General features: G+C 38.2%; 1 long non-coding RNA gene across 1 annotated transcript; it reads right to left on the minus strand.

The window, feature by feature from the left end:
* Positions 1 to 15,463: 15,463 nt before the first annotated feature.
* Positions 15,464 to 21,999, minus strand: LOC121829073 (uncharacterized). Its single transcript, XR_006071854.2, has 5 exons — positions 21,841 to 21,999; positions 21,177 to 21,311; positions 17,987 to 18,105; positions 16,261 to 16,365; positions 15,464 to 15,720 (listed from the first exon to the last, which is right to left on the minus strand). It is a non-coding gene; the product is annotated as an uncharacterized LOC121829073 (long non-coding RNA).
* Positions 22,000 to 23,095: the final 1,096 nt, after the last annotated feature.

Consider the following 23,095-nt stretch of genomic DNA (forward strand, 5'->3'; position numbering starts at 1 on the left):
CATGGGTTACCCAACCTCACAGAATAGTGCTACTGGTTGGAGACCAAGTGTTCAAACACAGAATCTGTCAGATTAAAAAAGTAACAATTCTTACTGATAACCTTGAGCATATTAATTTTATTTCTTATGGATACATATTATAGTGAATTACTAAATCATATGGTAGTTTTGTTTTTAATTTTCTTTTCATAATGTTTTAATGATGAGTGTACCAATTTACATTTTAATCAATGGTATACAGGAGCTCCCTTTTCTCCATATTCTTATTAGCACTAATGTCTTTTGTAACTCATTTTTAAAGATTATTTTATATGAGTGTTTTGCATGCATATATGCATGTGTGGCTCATGACCACAGAGATCAGAACAAGGCATCAAATCTCTTGTAACTGGAGTTACAGATGATTGTAAGCCACCATGTGGGAACTGAGCATCAATCCAGGTTCTCTGCAAGAACAACAAGTGCTATATATAAGCTCTGAAGTCTTTTCCAAGTATAAAATTTAGACATTAATTAAGTAAAAGAAAATCAAAAGGGACTGAAGTCGTATCTCAGCATGGGCCCTACCACATACACAGATCCTAAGACCTGCAGTTGTTCAAATCTCTTATACTGAATGGCATAACACTTGAAGATAGCTCACATACACACCCTCCTCCATATTTTAAATCACCTCTAGATTGTATATAATACCTAACACAGTGTAAATGCTGTATTATAATCATTATGATGTTTAGGAATGACAAGGAAGAGAATCTGCAAGCTTGGTAATAATACAGTGTTTTCCAAATATTTTGACCTGCAGTTTGTTGAACTCATGATTAGGAAACAGAGGGATAAGGAGGACTGACTGTATATTGGAACTATTAGATATAAGAGCAATAAACACCACATAAGAACTCTTTTTTTAAAAAAAAAAAGTATCTGTTTAAACAGATAACAGATTCCCACACAAGACCAGAGCTAAAAGAAATGGAAAGGTGCAGATGAGACCAAATTCTAAAAGTAATTTGGCTGTTGTGATGGCGAGAGAGGAGTAGAGAGCCAGGAGTAGCCCAAATTACAAAGTTTTGAATTAAAAGTAAAATCTAACTATATACAGACTGTGATTAAATTTTATTAACATTTTATCTAAAAAATATGTTGATATTCCCAGATACATCTACCTAATGTGATCATCAATATTATTGTTAACTGTCACTCTATTTCCTATTTGACTCTTTCATGATTCTCAGTAGTACAAAATAAACAATATAAAATTAAAACTTTTACCATCATTTATATCTCTGGAAAGCAGCACTGTTGTAAAAATAGATGATTTTGTCAGTAAATAGGCCAGATATAGCTGTACAATATACAATAGCATGTAATATATTACAAAATATAATATAATATACCAATACAACCTATAATTATTTTATATAATACAATTAAAATTTTAGAGCAACTAAGGAAATAGTAAAAGTGAAACAGCCAATAATTCTGTTGTAGCATCTGACAAGAATGATTTATTAAAGCATGCTAAAGAATAAAGATTCCCCCAAATGATAAATGTGCTTTCCTTCCATTTCTCAATAAATCACAGTGTACAATATTTAAACTGTGAATGCTCTGATCGTGTAGTCTTCCTCCAAACACACTCTTCCTCCCTGATCTGTTTGGAAAAGAAATCTGCAGATCAGAAAACAGCTTGAGTTCATGTCAATGTTTCTTTGACCCCAGGGTCCCCAAAGACTACTGAAGAAAGTTTTTCTCTCCTCTTGTTAGGAAAGAATATTCTGATTGAACACAGCTGGCAGCAAAGTCCAAGCCTAAAGCCGAGAGGAAGAAAAACTCATTTTCAAGACTCGCTGTTCTCAAACAAGATACTATACACAGTCAAAGTGATCTTTTCAAATCATGTCACCTTAGACTATCTTGTCTCCTCATCTCTGTCCTCAGTGATCAGATTTACAAAAGAAAACGTTATAATATTAGAAGCAAGATCCCAGTAAGCTGAGCAATATCTGGGATAAGAGCCTGGCACCAACTTTCTAAAGTTAAGAGAGTTTGTAACTTTTGAAAGCTAGAAATAGAATGTCTTTGTCTGGTATTCAGAGAATAAGGGAAGGCGTGATTTTTTTAAAAAAATGTATGAATCCAAAAAGAAAGATAGTGAAGGCATTCTGCCCGGGACAGCAAACCACTGTGAGTATGGAATCTGTTATAGATGAAAACATAGATAAATAAGTCTATAGATGTAAAGTAGGTTAAGTCTATAGATGACAGGTAATAAAACTATGCAGCACTTGAGTTTGGTACAATTCTATCCTATACTAGTAGAATCTATACATTCTTTTCCAAAAAAAAAATGTGAGATGATGTATATAGTAATTTGTTCCACCATATTAATATCATGCTATATATGTTAAATAGAAAATCAGTTTAAAATTATACACTATATACATGGGATAAAGACATGGTTCAGCAGTTAAGGACACATATCACTATTCTAGAGGCCACAATTTAAATCTCAGCACCCACATGATGCTTCTCACAACCACTTGTGATTCCAGCTCCAGTGGATCTTACACCCTCTGGTAGAGGTACACACAAATAAATAAATAATAAATAATAATAAAGAAAGAAAGAAAGAATAATGAGTAAAATAAACTTCTAAAAATATATACATAAACTTAGAATATTTTTAAAAATCAACTATTGACAGTAATAATAAAAAATAACAAGATTATGGACCAACCAGTGTTCTCAGACATTGCTTACAAAAGTATAGACTGATAGAAGCACTTTGAGAAACTATTTTGCATTGTTGGCTAAAACCAAACACATGCATTCTCCATGGACCAACAATTCACTCACAGTTATATTCCCAACAGAAACACATGCATATATTCAATATCAATGAGAAATGTAAAAGAATCGTCTTAAAGCTTCAAAATGGAAATTATCCCAATTCTCACAAACAGTACAATAGGTAAAGTGCAGTGTATTCATGCAATGACACTACACAGCAATGAGAATTAAAAACCTGAGACCACAAAGTGAACACCACAAATAGCATTAAGCAAAAGCAAAGTGTAACACTACTGGATGAATCAACCTAGGTACTCATTAAAACAGGCAAAACTGGCTCACGTCTTTAAGAAATTGCTGGCTATTTGTCCCTGTGCTTGAGTCTATCAGGTCAATCTCAGTACTCAGGGGAGGCCTTGCTCTGGAGGAGGTGGGAATGGGGGATGGGCTGGGGGGAAGGGGAGAGGGGCAGGAAGGGGAGAACAAGGGAATCTGTGGCTGTTATGTAGAACTGAATAGTATTGTAAAATAAAATAAAATAATAAAAAAATAATGCTGATATGAAAAAAAAGAAATTGCTGGCATATGGTGTGGTTAATAATTAGAAAGGCAGCATGATGGGGAGGGCAGCAGGCAACACATCGGCATTGAGATTGCAACTGATGTAAAGGGGGATGGATGCAGACAAAAGAGGAATGGATGTACATGTAAAGACAATGGATGCAGATGTAAAGAGGATGAATGCAGATGTAAAGAGGATGGATGCACATGTAAAGATGGTGGATGCAGATGTAAAGAGGGATGGATACAGACAAAAAGAGGGGTGGATGAACATGTAAAGACTATGGATGCGGTTGTAAAGAGGGATGGATACAGATGTAAAGAGGGATGGATGCAGATGTAAAGAGGGATGGATGCAGATGTAAGGAGGATGATGTAGATGTAAAGAAGGATGCATATAGATGTAAAGAGGGATGGATGCAGATGTAAAGAGGGATGGATGCAGTTGTAAAGAGGGATGGATACAGATGTAAAGAGGGATGGATGCAGTTGTAAAGAGGGATGGATACAGATGTAAAGAGGGATGGATGCAGATGTAAAGAGGGATGGATGCAGATGTAAAGAGGGATGGATGCAGATGTAAAGAGGATGATGTAGATGTAAAGAAGGATGCATATAGATGTAAAGAGGAATGGATACACATATAAAGACTAGGATGGATGCAGATGTAAAGAGGGATGGATGCAGATGTAAAGAGGGATGGATGCAGATGTAAAGAGGGATGGATGCAGATGTAAGGAGGATGATGTAGATGTAAAGAGGGATGGATGCAGATGTAAGGAGGATGATGTAGATGTAAAGAAGGATGCATATAGATGTAAAGAGGGATGGATGCAGATGTAAAGAGGGATGGATGCAGTTGTAAAGAGGGATGGATACAGATGTAAAGAGGGATGGATGCAGATGTAAAGAGGGATGGATGCAGATGTAAAGAGGATGATGTAGATGTAAAGAAGGATGCATATAGATGTAAAGAGGAATGGATACACATATAAAGACTAGGATGGATGCAGATGTAAAGAGGGATGGATGCAGATGTAAAGAGGGATGGATGCAGATGTAAAGAGGGATGGATGCACATGTAAAGAGGGATGGATGCACATGTAAAGAGGGATGGATACAGAAGTGACAGGAGCTCTGCACTGATCAGTGACTGAGACAAGAAATGCAGACACAAAGACTCCTACTAAGGAGCTCACCATCTGTTACAATCTACCTTCTAGTTTTCTGGTGTAACCACTCATGGTAATGAGAAACCAGCAATTTCTAAAAGAGACAGTTCTTTGGTTGAAACAAACCAAAGAAATCTGATGTTGAACTGGTAAGATCACCTGGTAGATAAAGGGACTTGTGACCAAGCCCAGTAACCTGAGTTCAATTTCCCAAACCCACATGGTGGGTGGAGGGAACCAATTACTGCAAGTTATCCTGTGATCTTCACATGTATCCCATCCTGTGCCTACAAATACGTACACAATAAATAAATGAATAAATAAATAAATAAATAATTTGAATTTTAAAAAACCTAACGTTGTGCATGTGACTTCCTACAGTCAAAACATGCCTCATTTTCCTGGTTCTTTATCCTGAAGCAATATGTAACAATAAATTTAGATATCTAGTTAAAGCACCTCAAGGCATTGAGGTCAACTAACATAGTACCCTCCTCGTAAGTGTTTCTCTTGATTAAACGCCTCACAACTCTCAATTGACATAGAAAGTGCCAAAACCTGCCCTGCCCCACTTGCCAACTCTAATAAATTCACCTGTGCCAATATCACTGTTGAGGAAGGGTGGGTCAGCCACACAAATGCAAATATGCAAAACATGTAATCTTAATCAGGTACCTCAGAGGTGAGTTTCCTCAGAGACACTCAAGAGATTATGAAGATGATGAGGATGCTTTCTAAGAAGCTTCTAGACCACCAGCTTGAAGTTTTCATTTTTATATCCTGTCTTGCCTTTCAGATTGACTGTTAATATGCCCCCACATCCACAAGCCTTCCTTCATTTCTTACTTTTGAAGCGTAACAAACCTTTGTCAGGACCTTTAGCTGACTTTCTCCTGTGTGATCAATTACTTTTCCTCATTTTACATATATGTTTGCTCTCTCGGGGAGCATATGTGCACATTGCTACAAGAGATGACATAGAAGTAATAAACATAGAGCTTTAATACTTGTTCCCACTTACTGAAGATATGGTTTCTATCATGGACCAAACAAAGCATCAGTGGTAGCCATTTTATCCTGATACTTCTGAAGTTTGATGTTTATAACAGCATAAATAAATATAAAGCCCGGAAGATTATCTTAGTAGCTAAATGAATTTGCTGTCTTTCATGCTTTTTTTTCTGAACACTCAAAACCATTTACATTGATGACTTTATTCTTCATCTTCCCTAAAAAGCAAAATTACTGTGTGAATATTTTACAGACTTTACATAGTAATTTCAACTTGTTTGTTCCTAAAAAACTTAGATTTGATTTACCATTTATTCTTTGCAATATAAAATAAACCATGATAACTGTATATGTTGTTTCTTATGTCAGTAGTCAATATATTCATTTTCTTACTTGAAATCAGGAAATAATGAAATCTGAAATAATTGGAGTAATACACACCCTTCACATAGTTATTGATAACTAATACCTTATATCAATGCTTCTAGCTAGGCTAGAGAGTACAGAGTTTAAGGTTCGTACATCCATATATATGGCAGGTAAAGCTATGGGGAGAATGGCAATCTGAGATAAGAGTACAACTCTACCACCCATGGCATACAGAGCCAAGGGCAAGTTCCTTGACTTTCTATGTTAACTTCGTCATCTGTGATATGAGAACAGTAGTACCATTCCCCACTAGTACAGTAGTTATATGGAAAGCTGACTTATGACAAGTGCTAGAAAAGGATTTGCTAATTTATTTTAAATAGATAATAATGTTGAAACATTTGAAAATGGGGAAGATAACTGAAGCTTTTGCTTTAATGGATATTTTAATAAGCTGAAAGCTTTCTGATTTTGAGGGGACAACGGTAAAAGGCATCACTGTGAAGAATACTGAAGGTTTGGCTTTATAACTAAAGACACTAGAATCATACTTTCGTGAACTTTCTTTTGAAAACTGAGTTATTAAAATATCAAAAGGAAATGATGGAAAAGAAAAAACAAATATTCTCTGTATTGTTCTGCAAATCAAATCATAGACAAGCTGGTATGACCTGGAGAAAAGACTTTCAAGAAAATGATATAAAATGCAGTCATCCACAATAAACTTGTAGAGACTTCTTTTGTCTCTTATCATTTCAGTTTATCTAAAGAGAGTATGGAGCTGTAAAGACGAATGTCATGAACTATAAAGATTGTCTGTTTTTCCTCCATGCTAGAGTTAGAAAGAAGATCATGGTGTACAAGGACTGCTTATTATAAGATTAAAGATACTACATGGTGCTGCTTTCTTTTTATGCTAAACCAAAATGGTATGCTAATTACTAAGTTAATAGATTTAATACTGAAAAACAGAAGTACTGTTGACCACAGAAGATGCTTAAATGCTGATGAACATGCTTCCTGGGAATCTGAAGAAGCTAGAGTAATATTCACATCCCTGCTGTTTTAGGGGCTCTCGGGGAGCGAATCAAGACCCATTACACTAGCTGGATTCTAAATCTACAACAAAGCACCCACTCCACAAGTCATGTCCCATTGCTTGGGAAAGACCCTTCCTAAGACTCACCTACTCTGTTCATGGCCTAAGAAAGTCGAAGCATATGTCAAGTCATCTTTGTTGTGACCTGATGACCACTTACTTCTAACTGACTGTTTTCTGGAGGACAGTTTCAAACTGAGCCATGGCTCCTGAGAGGCAGAGGGCAGAGGCAGTGGTCTCAGGTTTTTGTAGAACCAGGAGCTGGTATTCTGCCTATCATTGAACAGCTATTCGATACAATTTTGTTATAGAAGAGTGGAAGTCAGCACCTGTCGTCTCGGGAGCATGTCCTGTGTGCTTTGAATGAGTTCCTTTGCTCGATGAGACAAGTTAGAAGAAAAGGAAAGTGAAGGAAAAGCACTTACAGTAGTATCTCCAATGGTGGCAGTCAAGGGGAAGACTTGTTATGCAACTCTGAGGGAAACTGATAATGAAAGGGGTAAGGGAAGAAAGTCTTAGTCCACTGTCAGTTCAGCAGGCTTCCCCCTTCTTCTATTGGTCTATTGTTAGTTAAGTCATAATCACCGTAAGCCAGTTCATAAGGTATGGCAGAAATGGTCCTACAATCCTCTATCAGCCCTACATATGCTAATGGATGTTGTTATTCAGAGTAAAGTCTATTCCTGAGCATTTACATAGCATCTGATGCTTTAAAAGTAAAAAATAAATAAATAAATCTCACTTGCCACTATTGAAAGAGACAATTAAGCACAATCCTTACTCTGAAAATTGATACAGGTAAAGAATTTAGCATCACCATTTTTAAAGATCCAATGAAATAATCATGCATTCAAAGAACAATGTGCTGGACAGTTCTATATGAACTTGACATAAGCTAGAGTTACCTGAAAGGAGGGAACCTCAGCTGAGAAAATGCCTCCATAAAACCCAGCTGTAAGGCATTTTCTTAATTAGTGATTGATGCAGGGTGCCATCCACCATTGTGGGTGGTGCCATCCCTGAGCTGATGGTCCTGGGTTTTATAAGAAAGCAGGATGAGTAAGCCATGGTGAGCGAGCCAGTAAGCAGCTCCCCTTCGTTGTCCCTACATTAACTCCTGCCTCTGACTTCCTGGGATGATGAACAGTGATGTGGAAGCATAAGCCAAATCAACCCTTTCCTCCCCAGGTTGCTGTGGCCATGGTGCTTCATCACAGCAACAGCAACCCTAACTAAGACAACCAAGGATCACTATTTGGAATGGGGCTACTGAGAAGCAGATCTGTCCCCAAAACTCTACAAGTCTTTTGGTGTTTAAATGATATCTTTTACAAGGCAATCCAGTGAGTGACTGTCAGGAAGGAATCTAAGAACATTGATTTCTGTCAAAATATCTAACTCAAATCTCATAAGGCTTTAGAAGAAATTTCCAGATTTTTAGAATAGAGGACATAGAAGAACACACTGAACCATGCATGACCTAAGGAAAGAATATTACAAAATACAGAATGTGGGGCATTCCTCACCACAGCTACTCTGCTCTCCTCAATACCCAGTCAGGAGGAAAAACAGGTTTGAGAGTGTACTATGGGACGAGGGTTTAAAGAAGCTGGACCCTAAAGAAACATAAGACCAAATGCAGTACAGGAATCTGGATGTGTCCTACTTTGAAAATGTGTTTCTTAAAAGACATTATGCTGACAACTGGAGATAATTGTATATTAATAATTAACATAGTTATCGATTTCTTAATAGTATAGTAGTATAGTATTTGTTGTTGAAAAACTTGTGTTAGGATATCTAGGTGTAATGTGATGATTTCTACAGTTTCATTTAAATGATTTGGCAAAGATACTTTTATAGTATATCAAATTCTAATAATACATATATCAAACAAATTCAAATATATTTATAAAATATATTTGTATATGAGTATATAGTATATATCAAATATACAAAATATTGTTAGCTTTGTTGAACCTCAGCTCATGATAAACATGTTATGGTACTACTTTTATTTTTCTAATATTTGAAACTTTACATAATTATAAAGAGGTTCTTAATGCCTACAAGTACTTTACCTGCAAGTATGTCTGAGTACCACATGTGTATTGATGCTGGAGAAGGCAAGAAGAGGGTATCATCAGAGCCCCTAGAACTGGAGTTATAGACAGTCGTAAGCTGCCGTGTGGCTTATAAGAAATCGAACCCTGTTCCTCTGGAAAAGCAGTAAGTGCTCTTAATTGTTGAGCCATCTCTCCAGCCCCAAATTATAATCTTGTATTTTTGTGTTGTTATTTGTTTTGTTTTGCTTTTCAAGACAGGGATTCTCTGTGTAGCCCTGGCTGTGCTGAAACTCACTCTGTAGACTAGGCTGGCTTTGAACTCACAGAGATTTGCCTGCCTCTGCCTTCCCAATGGTGGGATTAAAGGTGTGCTCCACCACTGCCCACCTACAAGCTTCTATTTTTAGTTAAAGCTAAAACCAGAAGCAAGTAGTAACCCAGCAAGATTGAACAGCAATACTCTTAAGCAAGAGCAACATAGAGATTGGTTACCTAGTGCTATAATTTGTTTCTCCCCAAAGTTCATGTATTAAGGGCTTGTACACCAACTTAACACTTTTAGGGGGTTGTGGAAATCTTCACAGATTTATAGGAGATTGAATCTAGTGACAGATATTTAGATATTGGAAAGGTACCTTTGGAGGACAGAATCTCATAGTAGTGGGTATATAAGCAGAGACTTTTCACTTCATAACATACTGGAAGAAACAAGCAGGACAGGAGTTGAGAACCAGACATAACCTTCACAGCCTCTGTGTGAGTGTGTGTGTGAGTGTGTGTGTGTGTGTGTGTGTCTGTCTGTCTGTCTGTCTGTCTGACTGACTCTGTCTCCCCTCTCTCTCCATCTCTGTCTCTGTCTCTTTCTCTCGTCTGTCTGTCTCTGTCTCTCTGTCTCTGTCTCTCTCTGTCTCTGTCTCTCTCTCTCTCTCTCTCTCTCTCTCTCTCTCTCTCACACACACACACACACATTGGTGAAATTATTAAGGCCACTACATGTAGTTAAAAGGGAGGTTTATTTTGTGGGGTAACTCACAAATGAAGGGGTAGGCTACAGGGCCTGGGGAAGATGTAGCACAGTCCGGCGGTGTTCTCTGGAGAACTCTGTTCGGTCTACCTCTAGCGTCCAGGGTCCGGGAACCAAGAGAGGGCAGCACATCCTAATCTTGGGTCTTCAGGACCCTCTCTTGCCCCCCCTTGTAGGCATGATAGTTACCAAAGCCTCAATGGGGGTTGGAACTTCCAGCCCAAAGCTGGAATGGCTACCTACTACATCTCCCCCTTTTGTCTAAATAAAGTTCTAACTTAATACAAGATTATATACAAAGGAATGGATATCAAATATTGTTCAGGAGAAATGAGGGATAATGACCTAGATAAGATGGAACTACAATCAATGAGAACAATATCAAGCAAGAAACACATACTAAAATCCAGAGAAGTCTAGAGCATAGGTAAATGGTATGTTACAAAGATCATTCCAAAAGGTGTCCTATTCTAAAGAACCTGAATCTAATACTTAATATGTTCTATCTAAGATATTATATATATATGCATATATATAATACCTACTAAGTTGTAACTATAACTGCTAGTCTTCAATCCCATCAAAGACCTGAGAAGGAATATAATAGTACCTGAGAAATGGTAGATGGATGCAAGCAACTTTCGGGAATCTTGCAAGAGTAGACCAAGACAGCTGGCAGCCTAGACTGTCACCTAATGTTTCTCAGCATTGTTGGTGCATTCAAATTGGCTACAGGCCTAGAGTATCTGACAGACCATTTTCAGAAGCAGGAATTCTAAAAGACCATCTTACCCTGTCTTGGCAGAGTACAGTGGTCACTTTCCTTATGTCCCGCTTGTCCAGAAAAGGACAGCACTGCATTTGTACTGTCAGCAGTTGAGACAAGGGCAGTTCTTTGCCCAGTAGGCCATTTTGTGTCAAGAAGACAAACTTCCAAATGGAAATGTCTTAGAAGCCCAACATTCTGTCAGGATCAAATTGGTGCTGCCAGGAGCAATTGTGTCTCACATCAACAGAATTCTAAGTTATTTAAATGCCATATTCTCTAGGTCTATGAAGTGTTTGAAGATTACCTGTCCATCTGACCTATGTATCTGTAAATCTGGATAACCTAACTAACCTAACTATAGAGATGACAAGCATAGGTGACTATAACTCTATAAGTCTTATCTACCAAAATAACCTAAGGATTAAGGCTTCGTGTAAACAAGGTAAACAGTCTATAAGCAAATGTATGGTAAAGAATGATGACTTCAAAGTTGTGACAATGAACAGGATATTTATAACAGAGGTAGGAATATATACTGCAACATGTAATATGACAATAATCTTAAATATATATCAATATACAGAATAGCCTAAACAGAAGTAGAACATACATAAAGTATGACAGATATAAATTTACATTTGCATCAATATACAAAGCTGGAATGGCTACCCACTACACACACACACACACACACACACACACACACACACACACACACACAGACCCTATGACCTACTTCCTCTAGTGAGTCTATTCCTCCTAAATTTTCCACAACATCACAAAATAGCACCACCAGTTGAGGAACCAACATTTTAAAACATGATCCTGTATGGTTTATTTCACACCACAACTATATGGTAGTTCTAATTTTTTTTCTTAAGGAAACACAATTTTGTTTTCAGCAGTAACTGCACCATTCTGCCTCCTTACTAACAACACAGAGTCTGGACTTACTTTTTATTTGTTTGATGGCAACCATTGTAATAAGCATAAAGCATACATATATAAAAGCATAAAGCATATATATATATATATATATGTGTGTGTGTGTGTGTGTGTATGTATGTATGTATGTATATGTGTGTGTGCGTGCGTGTGTGTGTGTGTGTGTGTGTGTGTGTGTGTGTTGTGTGTGTGTGTGTGACCACAGTAACCAGTGGATCTGACAACAAACTAGAATCAAATTTAGACATGTCCAGCCTGTGGTCCATGGGCCACATGTGTCCCAGATGCTATGAATGTGACCCGGCACATTTGTAGATAACAATATTATATTGCCATGTGAAAAGGTTAGATGTGCAAGGCATTAGGGTTTTTGTTTTTATTTTTGTTTCCATTTTGTTGTTGTTGTTGTTGTTGTTGTTGTTTGAGTTATCATTCCTTAATGATAACTCCTTAAATTCCTTAATGATAATTCCTTAAATGAGATCCAAGTCAAAATAAATAAACCCCCATACATGGGTGAAGGGTATTTAAAAATGTCTATATTCTTAAAGCCTTTAAATTTGATCCTGGATTTATTCTAAATTCCTCTGTACCTCTGAAATGTCTTAGATAAGCCTGTCATCTGAGTTGCCTGAAAATTTTACTCTGGATATAGGAGAAAGTTAACATATTAGAGCCAAGACTTCTAACAATATTGTCTGATTTTACAAACACACAAAAAGTCTACATTATAAAGATTTAAATTAAAAAACTTTTAAGTAACGTAATCTGATATCTATTGAAAAGAGATATGTGCATTTCAACCAACAGATCCATGGTTCACATGCTCATCATTCAATAGCAAAGAGGACAAGAGTCTAGAAACAACCTACATCCTAAAAGCAGGGGATTGAATTGGTGCATATATGTAATAGAAAACTGTTTTGTTATTTTTAAAATAAAGTAACTCTTTTTGAAGATTTACTTATTTTTGTTTTATGTGTATGCATGCCTTTTCTGCATGCATGTGTGTGTATGTATGTCTGTGCACCACACGTGTGTCTGATGCCCACAGAACCACTCATTAGCTGTGGTGTTTCCAACACAGGACTTGTCTTCAGTATAAACCTACAGAACATGTCTACCACCAATAAGGTGGGAAATAACCCTTAGGATTGGGGCAGGCACATGAAAGTTCTCAATAAATGTTAGGAGCCAGGGACTCTATTACTTGTTTCAGCCTCTGCCCTTCAATAGCTCATGGTAAGACAGGCAAGATGGCAAACTTCTAAAATTCACAAGCAAAAAGGCTAATGGTTTTGTCTCCAGATGACTGTGGCTATTTCTGGCTCTCCCCATGTGGAATGGTCTGTAACAGCTTGAAGATCAACCAAGGGCTTGTGATAAGTAAGCCACTTTGATTATGGATATCACAAGCATGAAAAGAGAACACATTTGAGTGGGGGGGTAGTAATATTTTTCTTTAGACAGGAAAGCAAGCTCATGGTGTGTTAAAAGGGGAGAAATAAGCTTCAAAATCTACTTTACTTTGATTAATTAATATAACAAATGACATAAACTTGTCATTTGAAGAAAAGGTTGAGTTCTATAGGACTGGAATGAGCACATATAGAGGGCATTAATTCCCTGAGAAGAGCAATCAGAGATGGGTCTACAGACCACTTCTTATCCCCAGACTTTCTTGGCAAGTACTACATTGTATGTAAACATAGCAAAAACAGATATATATATCTAGAACCTAATTCCTTTCCATTTGGGCTATCAGTGTATTCAAAACAAGCTATTAATTACACTTTAATTAAATCAATTTAATCAAACTAAAAACAAATGTGTTGATCATTTGAATTTCCTTTTCTTTTCCATCATGGCTCAGAGCCTTTCTTATTGCTTGACTATCACACAAAATTATATGTTGATGTTCCCAATTCCTAGAAACTCAGAATGTATCCTTATATGGAAATAGGATCATTACAGTTTTAATGATCAGTTAATATGAGGTCATCCTGGAGAAGGCTGGGACCTAATCCTATATGCCTGATGCCCTCCTAAGTGCAGAGAAAGACACACAGAGGAGAGTTGCCATGCGATGGCAAAGACTAATTCAGAGCTGAGCAGCTAATAGAAACCAGGGAATGTTAGAGACTACCCTGGGAGAAAATGCTAGAGAAATTCACCAGGAGTGAGGAAACAGCAAGGAAAAATGGCAGGAGACTTGGTTCCTACTACTTCCAGTCCCCAGAACTCTGCATAAGTTCTTTCAAGCAACTGAGAGTGTTACCTACTTCAGCAGCCCTTGGAAACTAATTTACCTTGCATCTTTGTTATGATTATAATCCTTTGTCAGGTCAGCTGTGGTGGATTACTGCTTTGGGGTAGCTTTCTGTATGCTGTGAATATGTGTTGCTCTGATTGGTTAAAAAATAACACTGCATTGGCCTATGGTAGGGCAGGATAAAGATAGGCAGGCAGTACACTCAAACTGAAGATGAACCAAAGAAGGGTGGAGTCCAAGAGACATACCAGCCTGCCACTGAAGGAGCAACAAGATGCCAGCAGGCTGGTAACACCATAGCCACATGGCAACACATAGATTAATATAAATGGGTTGAGTTAAGTTGTAAGAGCTAGCTAGCAAGAAGTCTGACCCATAGGTCATATAATTTGCAATTAATATTAAGCCTCTGAGTGATTATTTCATAAATGGCTGTGGGACTGCGGGGCCAGGTGGGACTGGAGAAATTTATGGCTACAGATTACAGTGCACTTCAAATGATTAGCTACCTCCAAATGAAGCTTGATGTAAAATCTTTATCTTACAAATGTCATAAGGATATTAGTGAGCTTTATTCTTTTACCAAAAAAAAGAATCAAGATTCCTCATTCAAAGACTTTTGAGTTCTAGACTCAAAGTTTATGTTAGTTACGCCTTTGTTAGGGCTGCCACAATGAAGTACCATGGGCTACTTAGGTTTCTCACAGTACCAGAGGTCAGAAATCTGGCATGGACGCATAGACTGGATTGATTTCTTCTGAAGCCTCTCTCCCTTCAGCCTGTAGGCTGCTGTCTTCTCCTGTGTTCTCCCAACACCCCTTCCCGATTGCTGTCTTCTTCCAAATTTCCCCTTCTTATAAGGACACTATGATGTTGAATAATACCTTGGTGATAGCACTCCAGCTTAATTGCCTCCTTAAAACACAGGAGCGTTCTGGAGAACTGGGGAGTAAGAATTCAACATTTGAAACAGGAAGATGTCAAAGTGTATTACAGGTCTGTTAGCTTGAGAGTTCAAATGATGCAGCACCAATGCCACGGGAAGGATACCTGGCAACATCACAGCACAGTGGGGGGCACAATGGCAGTGGGACATGCGAGCCTTGATAGGGGCCAGAACAACTTTCTTTCCTGGAAAGTGATCCACTCCTCTGAAACCTAGATCACTTTTGGGGACTCTCATTAATCCCTTTTCAAGGGTTGTCACAACTCTGTCACAACCCAGAGAGACCACACCTCTTAACAGCTCTATCACCACTCTATGTCATTATATTATGGACCAAACCTATAACACATGAAACGTTCAACCCTATAGTACATGAATATTGGTGAAATTATTAAGGCCACTCCACGTAGTTAAAAGGAAGATTTATTTAGTGGGTGACTTACAAATGAAGGAATAGGTAGATTACAGGGGTCTGGGGAAGGTGCATCGCAGTCGAGCGGTGTTCTCTGGAACTCTGCTCAGTCGACCTCCACTGTCTAGGGTCCAGGAACAGAGAGAGCGCTCGCCCATCCAGGTCTCGGGTCTCCAGATGCCTCCCTTGGTCCTGCCTCGTAGGCGTGACAGTTGCCAGAGTCTCAATAGGGGTTGGAACTTCCAGATCCAAGCTGGAATGGCTACCCACTACACATGAATCTTCAAAGAACAAACCAAACCATAGAATAGGTTATTCAGTCCATAAGTAGTTTTTAGAAGATTTTGACCTCAATCTGCATCTAATGCCATGCTCTTTTTTATTCTTTGAAAAATTTCATACATGTATATAATATATTTCTATCTCCCCCACTTCTGCAGCTTCCCCTAGACCCTCCTCAACACATCTCTCTCCTAACTCCATGCCTTCTTTTTTAATAACCTACTGAGTCCAGCCAATGATTCTTACATGTACATAGGTGTGGGGTCATCCACTGGGCATGGAAAACCTACCAGAGGTCATATCTACAAAGAAAAAAATGACTCACCCCTTCCCCTAGCAGCCATTGACTAGAGCCCCTCAGTCAGAGGTCAGGCCTCAGGATCCCTTCCCCATCCATATTGGAGTTTTGACTAGCTTTATCTTGGACAAGTCTAATGCAGGTAAACCACAGTCACTGTGAGTTCATGAGTGCAATGGCTATGCCATGTCCAGAAGAAGACAGCATTTTACAGAATTCCTCCCAATCCTCCATCTCTTACACTTTCTCCATTCCCTTCTTCTAAGATGTTCATCAAGGTACAGGGGCAGGGGGAGGCTGATGTAGATGTCAGCTGTGAGTTTCTGCATTAGCCATTCACTGTTCACTGTGAAAAGAAGTTTCTCTGATCAAGGCTGATAACAGCACAGATCTATGTGTATAAATATAAACACTTAAAAAGCAATATGAATGACCGTTCAGAAGAAAAAATAAAGTATGTTCCTCCCTAGGGCCTCTGACTTTCTCACTCATAGTTCAAAGTACCAAGTGCCAACTTCCTATGAAGCAGATCTCAGTTACATTCAGAAGGTGGTTGGTTACTGACATAACAATTATGCCACTTTGTATCAGTGACTATATCTTGCCTAGTAAGTTGGTACTGTATCTTGCAGGGCCTAGCACTAGGTAAAACCACTGATGTATAATCTTCCCCACCCCCTAGAAGCCTGCATAGCTCCTTCTACACACCCTTCTGTGTAAACTAGCCTGAAAGGAGAAGTTTCCTGGTCAGTTTAAGAACGATTCCCTCTATGTCCTGTAACCAAAGTATGTGGTGTCTTCAACAATAATGTCTTACCATCCAGTGTGGTGGGAAATCAAAAACAATGGCAATACCCCATGTTTTCTTGAAGACACCCCTCACCAGTAACTCACAGGGAGGTATCCCATGCCTGGTACTGAGTTTTTCACTTACTAGCCATGGGAAGACTATATGCTTCAACAACCCAATTTCGATGGTGTCAGTGTAAGTCAAGGTAACGTACCTGTATAACAAGATTTTTAATAAAAGCATTGACAAAAGGCCAGTGCATTTCCTTTCTAACAGCCTTTGTAAACATTCTTCATTTGACACCTGCCCAACAAAAGCCTTTGACTTGTGTGACTTCATTATTCATCTTTTCTGGAATGATTAAACAGTCACAAAATTCATTCTAAGAATATTTAAATTTGCTCTTCTTCCTACTGTTCCATATAAACTATATGCCTTGCAAAAATGATCTCTTAGCTGTAAAATTTATTTGCCTCTCTTCCATATCTTTTCAATCTTTCTTTGCTGATGCAATGCATCCTTCCTTTCCCACTACCTTCAATATTACTTATGTTATAAGGCAACACCCAATAGAATGACCATGCCTATTGTGTAGTGGGTAGCTGTTCCAGCTTTGATCTGGAAGATCCCACCCCCACTGAGGCTTTGGTAACTGTCACACCTAAAAGGCAGAGCCAAGAAAGGAACCCTGAAGACCTGAGTTCCAGATGTGCCGGCTCTCTTGGTTCCTGGATCCTGGATGCTGGAGATAGACTGAGCAAAGTTCTCCAGAGAACACTGCTGGACTGTGCTTCACCTTTCCCAGACCCTGTAACCTATCCCTTCACTTGTAAGTTACCCCACAAAATAAACCTCCCTTTTAACTACGTGGAGTTGACTTAATATTTCAACCAATACTATTGCCCACACTAAAAGTAAAAAATTTCTTCACATATTAAGTCTGATTGTAAGAAAACACACTCCTAGAGAAAAATCAAGTAATTTAAATTTTAGTTCCACCAAAGCAGATTTTAGTCCCTGGAAAATATTTATTTTCATGTTTGTTGCACAATCTGTCAGTGAAGACCATTTCTTTTTTTAGCATTGTACTAAAAGAAAGATATCAATTGTTGAAGTATTCTCACAGGATTCATTCTTAACGTGTTGACTTAGGGTAAGGACATAATGGAATACAAACCTCTAATTGTCTAATACAATTTACTTTTGCCAAAGAAAGATGCACTAGTCCCATTCAGCATGAAAAGGGCCTCTGTATGTTTAAAATTAGCCAAGCAAAAATCCTCTTCAGTGAGGACCCTGTGTAAAGAAATTTACTAATTAGCAAACACTAATACAAAACTATTTTTAATATCAAAAGTGAATATTGGTAATCCTGTATCTATGTCCAGTTTCATATTACACTGTTACTTATATATTGTAATATGTAGCAAGCTGATTATGATGCAGGGAATTACTTCTGAATCTTTAACTTCTTGTCATCGTGTGGAAAGATAAAGAATGCCAGGTTAAAGAGTCAAAACCAATTCAATAGAGGATACTCCAAGTGAAAACCAGGTACTTATAGAAATTTGGACTGTCTTCTTAGGGTTGGAGCGAGAAGCAGCTAAGAAAACAGGTTCTTCTATAGTAGTTAGAACAACAGTGAAAAGATAGAGGGTGGAATCACAGCCAGATGTAGGGCCAGAGTTGAGCCCAGGCTCCTGAATCCAGTCCTGTGCTTACCACGTTATCTCCCCTTTATACCATCTGAGTAAGACAGAATGGAGTTTTGTTGTCTGATTTATATACTACAAAAAACAGAAAATGTATAAATTCTGTAAATATAATGCTAACGCATGTCTCTAACTATCAAGTAAAACTAAAAATGACAGTGAGGAAAGAGGATGGTAGAATTTTCAAAATACGTAGTCTTGTGTTAAGATCAAGCAAATTCTATCGTGAACATCTCCACTCTATTCTCAGTCTGCACTCAGGACTTCACTTTATGAGTCTTTGGAGCCTTATGTGCAAAGAGGGTGAGCTCCAAAATACCAATTAAATGTATACTCTACAAAAATTGAAATACAAGGTGAGGAATTGGTCAAGTCTTCAAAGTTACATTAGTTGGAGTAAAAATGTGGGTTTCCTCAATAAGTATTTGCTAAAAAGAGTATGTCAGGAGCCTGTTACATGCTTTTTAAAATGCTGGATGCAACTAGTGAACAAGATACAATCCAAGGAGCCCCAGTCTAACAAAGGTGGAAGATATGGGTCAAAACACTATATGGTATGAATGAAAATACTAATTAATATTAAAAGCATTGTAGAAACAGGAAAGCAACTAATTCTATGGACCTCAGAAACTCTAAGAAGTGATAAACAAGTAGCCTTACAAGAACAAATGAAATGTGTGAACAAAGATAAAGGATGATGTTCCCAGTGAAGAGAGAGTGGATTGGACAGAGATGCTCAAGTATGAAAGTCCAGATGTCCACAGGGAGGAGCCAGCCTCAGTGGAATCAAGGGTATGTAAGAAGACACATGACATGAGATTAGAGAGAGAGCCTCATGTGTGAAAAACATCACTAAAACCATGGGCAAAGCCCAGGAGACTTGATACATTAGCTACTATAGGAACATGAATGTACCCTGTGTAGTCATGTTGTTTTATGTTTCGTGTGTCCTTGTACTTACTTCTATGTCATTATAGTTTTATATTTGGTTACTATTTCAAAGTCTTGGGCTGTAGTATTTGTAATGAAGAAAGATTAAAGTGGGGTTGCTTTGAGGGCTTTAACCAAACTTCTAAAAACTAGTTTGATGATAGTGGGCATGGTTACAAGAAAAGAACCCCAAGACAGAGACAGAAAAACAAAGAAGCAGCTGCTTGCCTGGTTGCCTGTTCCAAGTAGCTTCCCAGTGGCAAATTCCTGAGAGGATTTGTTTTGTGGGTTTTTTTTATTTTGTTTTGTTTTGTTTTTCTGAGTGAGGCTGTTCCTGTTTTAACAGATGATGCTGTATGATTCAGCAATCACACATTTAATAAGAATTGAAGAAAAACAGCAAAACCTCTATATAATCCAAGAAATTATTGAGGAAATTACAAGGACAATGCATGTGAACTGACCATTTTAGATTCTTATAGATACTGCAGAGATATGGTTGAGTGTTTATCTGAAATATCTAGGTTTTCTTTCTTCATCTGCAGATGTCTGAACAATGTCTTTCTCAAATAACCATTCTATAAGATGTGATCGTCCTCAGTATCTTACTTACATGTTGTGAAGATCCAAGATTCCTTACCTGAATGTTCCTTCAGGTAAGGCCAGTAATTAGATAAAAGGTTTAGGATTTGCCTCACCCCATATCTTGAAAAACTCTGCATCCCTTTGTTTGGAGAAAGTTGAGTTCAGTCTTTCTGCCCCTATTGCAATGGTCTAAAAGCCTTTGATATTATATGCTGTGACAGTCACATGTCCCTGATCATCAGACAGGGTCTCAACTTAAATGATTCAACTTGGGATTTTTTTTTTCCCACTCTTACAATAGTCTGAAAGCATAATACTAAATGTTATGGGATAATCTTTTTGTAAACTGTGAAGATGTGTCTCTGCCACAGCACCTTCTGAATGGTATAATAAAGAGCTGAATGACCAATAGCTAGGTAGGAGAAGATAGGCAGGACTTCTGGGGGAAAAGAGGAAATGGCAGGGGTGGGCGGGAATCTAAGAGGAAAGGAATTTGCCAACGAGAGGCAGAGAGAGTTGGACATACAGTATGGAGGAGAGGCAGAAGGTAGATTAATATAAACAGGCTAATTTAAGCTTTAAAAAAAGAGCTAGTTGAGAACATACCTAACCTAAGGCCAAGTATTCATATCAACAAGAAGTCTCCATGTCATTATTTGGGAGCTGGCAGTCCAAAGAAAGACCTGTTACAACTAAAATTGCTTTTTACTTTCTGTTGAATATTTAACAAATTATATGACATATTCAACACTTCTTATAAAAAAAGAACATATGCTAGATGATCTTGCCAAACTATGAGCTAAGTCTTCTGGGCATGTTTCATACAAAACAGGCCAAGTGATGTTGGGTGTGTTTAGTATAATAAATGTAACTTCACTTTCATTGTTGCTACTGTTACCTTTTGAGACATGGGTCCCATGTAGTTCAGGCGAACCTATTATGTAGCCAAGAATAACTTTGAACTTTGATCCTCATGCTTGCACCTTGAGTGCTAAGATTATAGGCATAAGTTACCAGTCCCAGTTGAGAGAGTGCTGTAGACTGAACTCAGGGCCTCATGCATGTTAAACATGCTTTCTACCAAATGAACTACATCTTTAGCCACAAATGCAGTTCTAACGTATGATATTTTCAACTTACCATGGATTTGTTGGGGTATGACCATAGCGTAGGCACATCTACGGTTTTCCCAACTAGTGGCAGGTCTTTGTCTTCCTTTTGTAACATTTCATACTGAGAAATTAAACTTTCCTATTACGGTGTGCCACAGAACACCTGTACAAAGTTAAGTACATTGTTGGGATTAATTTTATGCATAGAAAAAAAGCATTGAGATGCAAAGCAGAATGCAAACTTAATGAGAAAATCAGGTCAAGATTCTCATTAAGCGATTGTAGAATATTATTAAATTCTTCAACCTCTGACTGTCAGATTAGAAACAGAGGAACCACGTGCTGCAGCTTGGAAAGCTGCCCAGTGCTGCTCCTCTTGTGGCTGGAAGAGCATCACTAGACTCCTTTAAAAGAATGTCAAGATCCCCAGAAGAGAGCACAGGCTGCTGGAGTCAGAACCACTTCAGATGGAATCTTTACTCCAACACCAATTGCCTCTGTGACTTTGGACAAATTGCTCAACCCAAAGGTTCGGCTTCCTCCCATTTACTATGGAAGACAGCACTACCCACTTGTCAGCCTGTTGTGAGTCCTGGGAGAGCTAATGTGTACCAAGTGCATGGCAGCTTTTACTGCTTCTCCAACAGTGCTATGGTAGGTCGCTCTCCTCACTGCTCACCACCTAAACTTACCACTGGAAAGGAGAGGTGAAGATAGAGTCAGCAAGAGCTCTTCCCTGAACATCTCCTGATGCCAAGCATGATGGGAGCCTCTAGCCAGCCTCCTGTTGGCACTTGAGGTTAAGCCTCACCTGGCAGCAGAGAGCCTGGTTGAGGCGCCTGCAGAACTGCCCCCAGGTAATTAACTGCCTCTCCTCTCTTCTCCAGGAAAGCCAGTGCCTCAACTGTCCAAACGTATGAGGACAATCCAGCCCAATCATTAACCACACAAACAGACGTGACCTACTGTCAAAGATACGAAGAGGAAAATTATGATTCTGACCCAGTTCTACAAAAACAAAAACAGGAAAAACAGAATCACGCAAAGAAGGAAAAATGACACAGTCAAAGAGAAACATTCTTCTACATCCTATTTTGAAAAACTGTACAAAATCGGTTCAAGCTTTTGGAAACCCCTGAAGAAGAGTGTGGTGACATTTGAACATCACAGAAGAACGACAAACAAACACTGAGGGGTAGAAACTACTGCTCAGCTCTGCCTCTCCTGTGAGTCTCACCTGGTCTTTAACATTGGGTGACAAATCCTCCCTCTATGAAAACTGATACCTTCCATGAAATCCCGTGAAGCTGGAGGTTCTGAGAGAAACTAGATTCATTATACCAACGTGAACCACACAGCATCTTATTCAATCGTTAATGGTGTTATTTTATTAAGTGAATTTTAGGGGTCTCTTCCCTGTTTGGCTAATTCTTATTTTTTGATGTGCTGTATCTTTCAGGTTGTCTTTTAAAATGTGTTTACAGAACTGCAGAAATTGGTCGTCTCCATGAATCAAATTGCAAGCTCAGCTTATAAATCATTTAGTTATGCCCTCTTTTTGTTTCCTGATTCTGAAGATGATGTGGAATTTCCATTTAACGGGCAGCACATAACTCCCTAGAGCAACTTCAATCTATTTTCTTAATCTTACAGCTTCTGATATCCACCCACATGATTTTGCCTTTTCTTTTGGCAACATGGATAATAGCACAACATTAACAAGGAGGGCAATATGTGTGCAGACCCTTTAGAGTAACAAAATATTTCTCATCTTTGCGTATGTTTCTTGGAAGCAGAAGTAATTTTTTCTTCGTTTCCATAGATACAGTAAGTGTGGTTATTAATCAGAATGATAGACCATAAATTACAAAACCAGTTAAATATCAACTGTCTTTATTTAATATTCCAAACATTGTCTTGTTTATAAATGGGTCCCTTCTTCATTGA

The sequence above is a fragment of the Peromyscus maniculatus genome, chromosome 4, assembly GCF_049852395.1.
Source record: "Peromyscus maniculatus bairdii isolate BWxNUB_F1_BW_parent chromosome 4, HU_Pman_BW_mat_3.1, whole genome shotgun sequence".
NCBI lineage: Eukaryota > Metazoa > Chordata > Mammalia > Rodentia > Cricetidae > Peromyscus > Peromyscus maniculatus.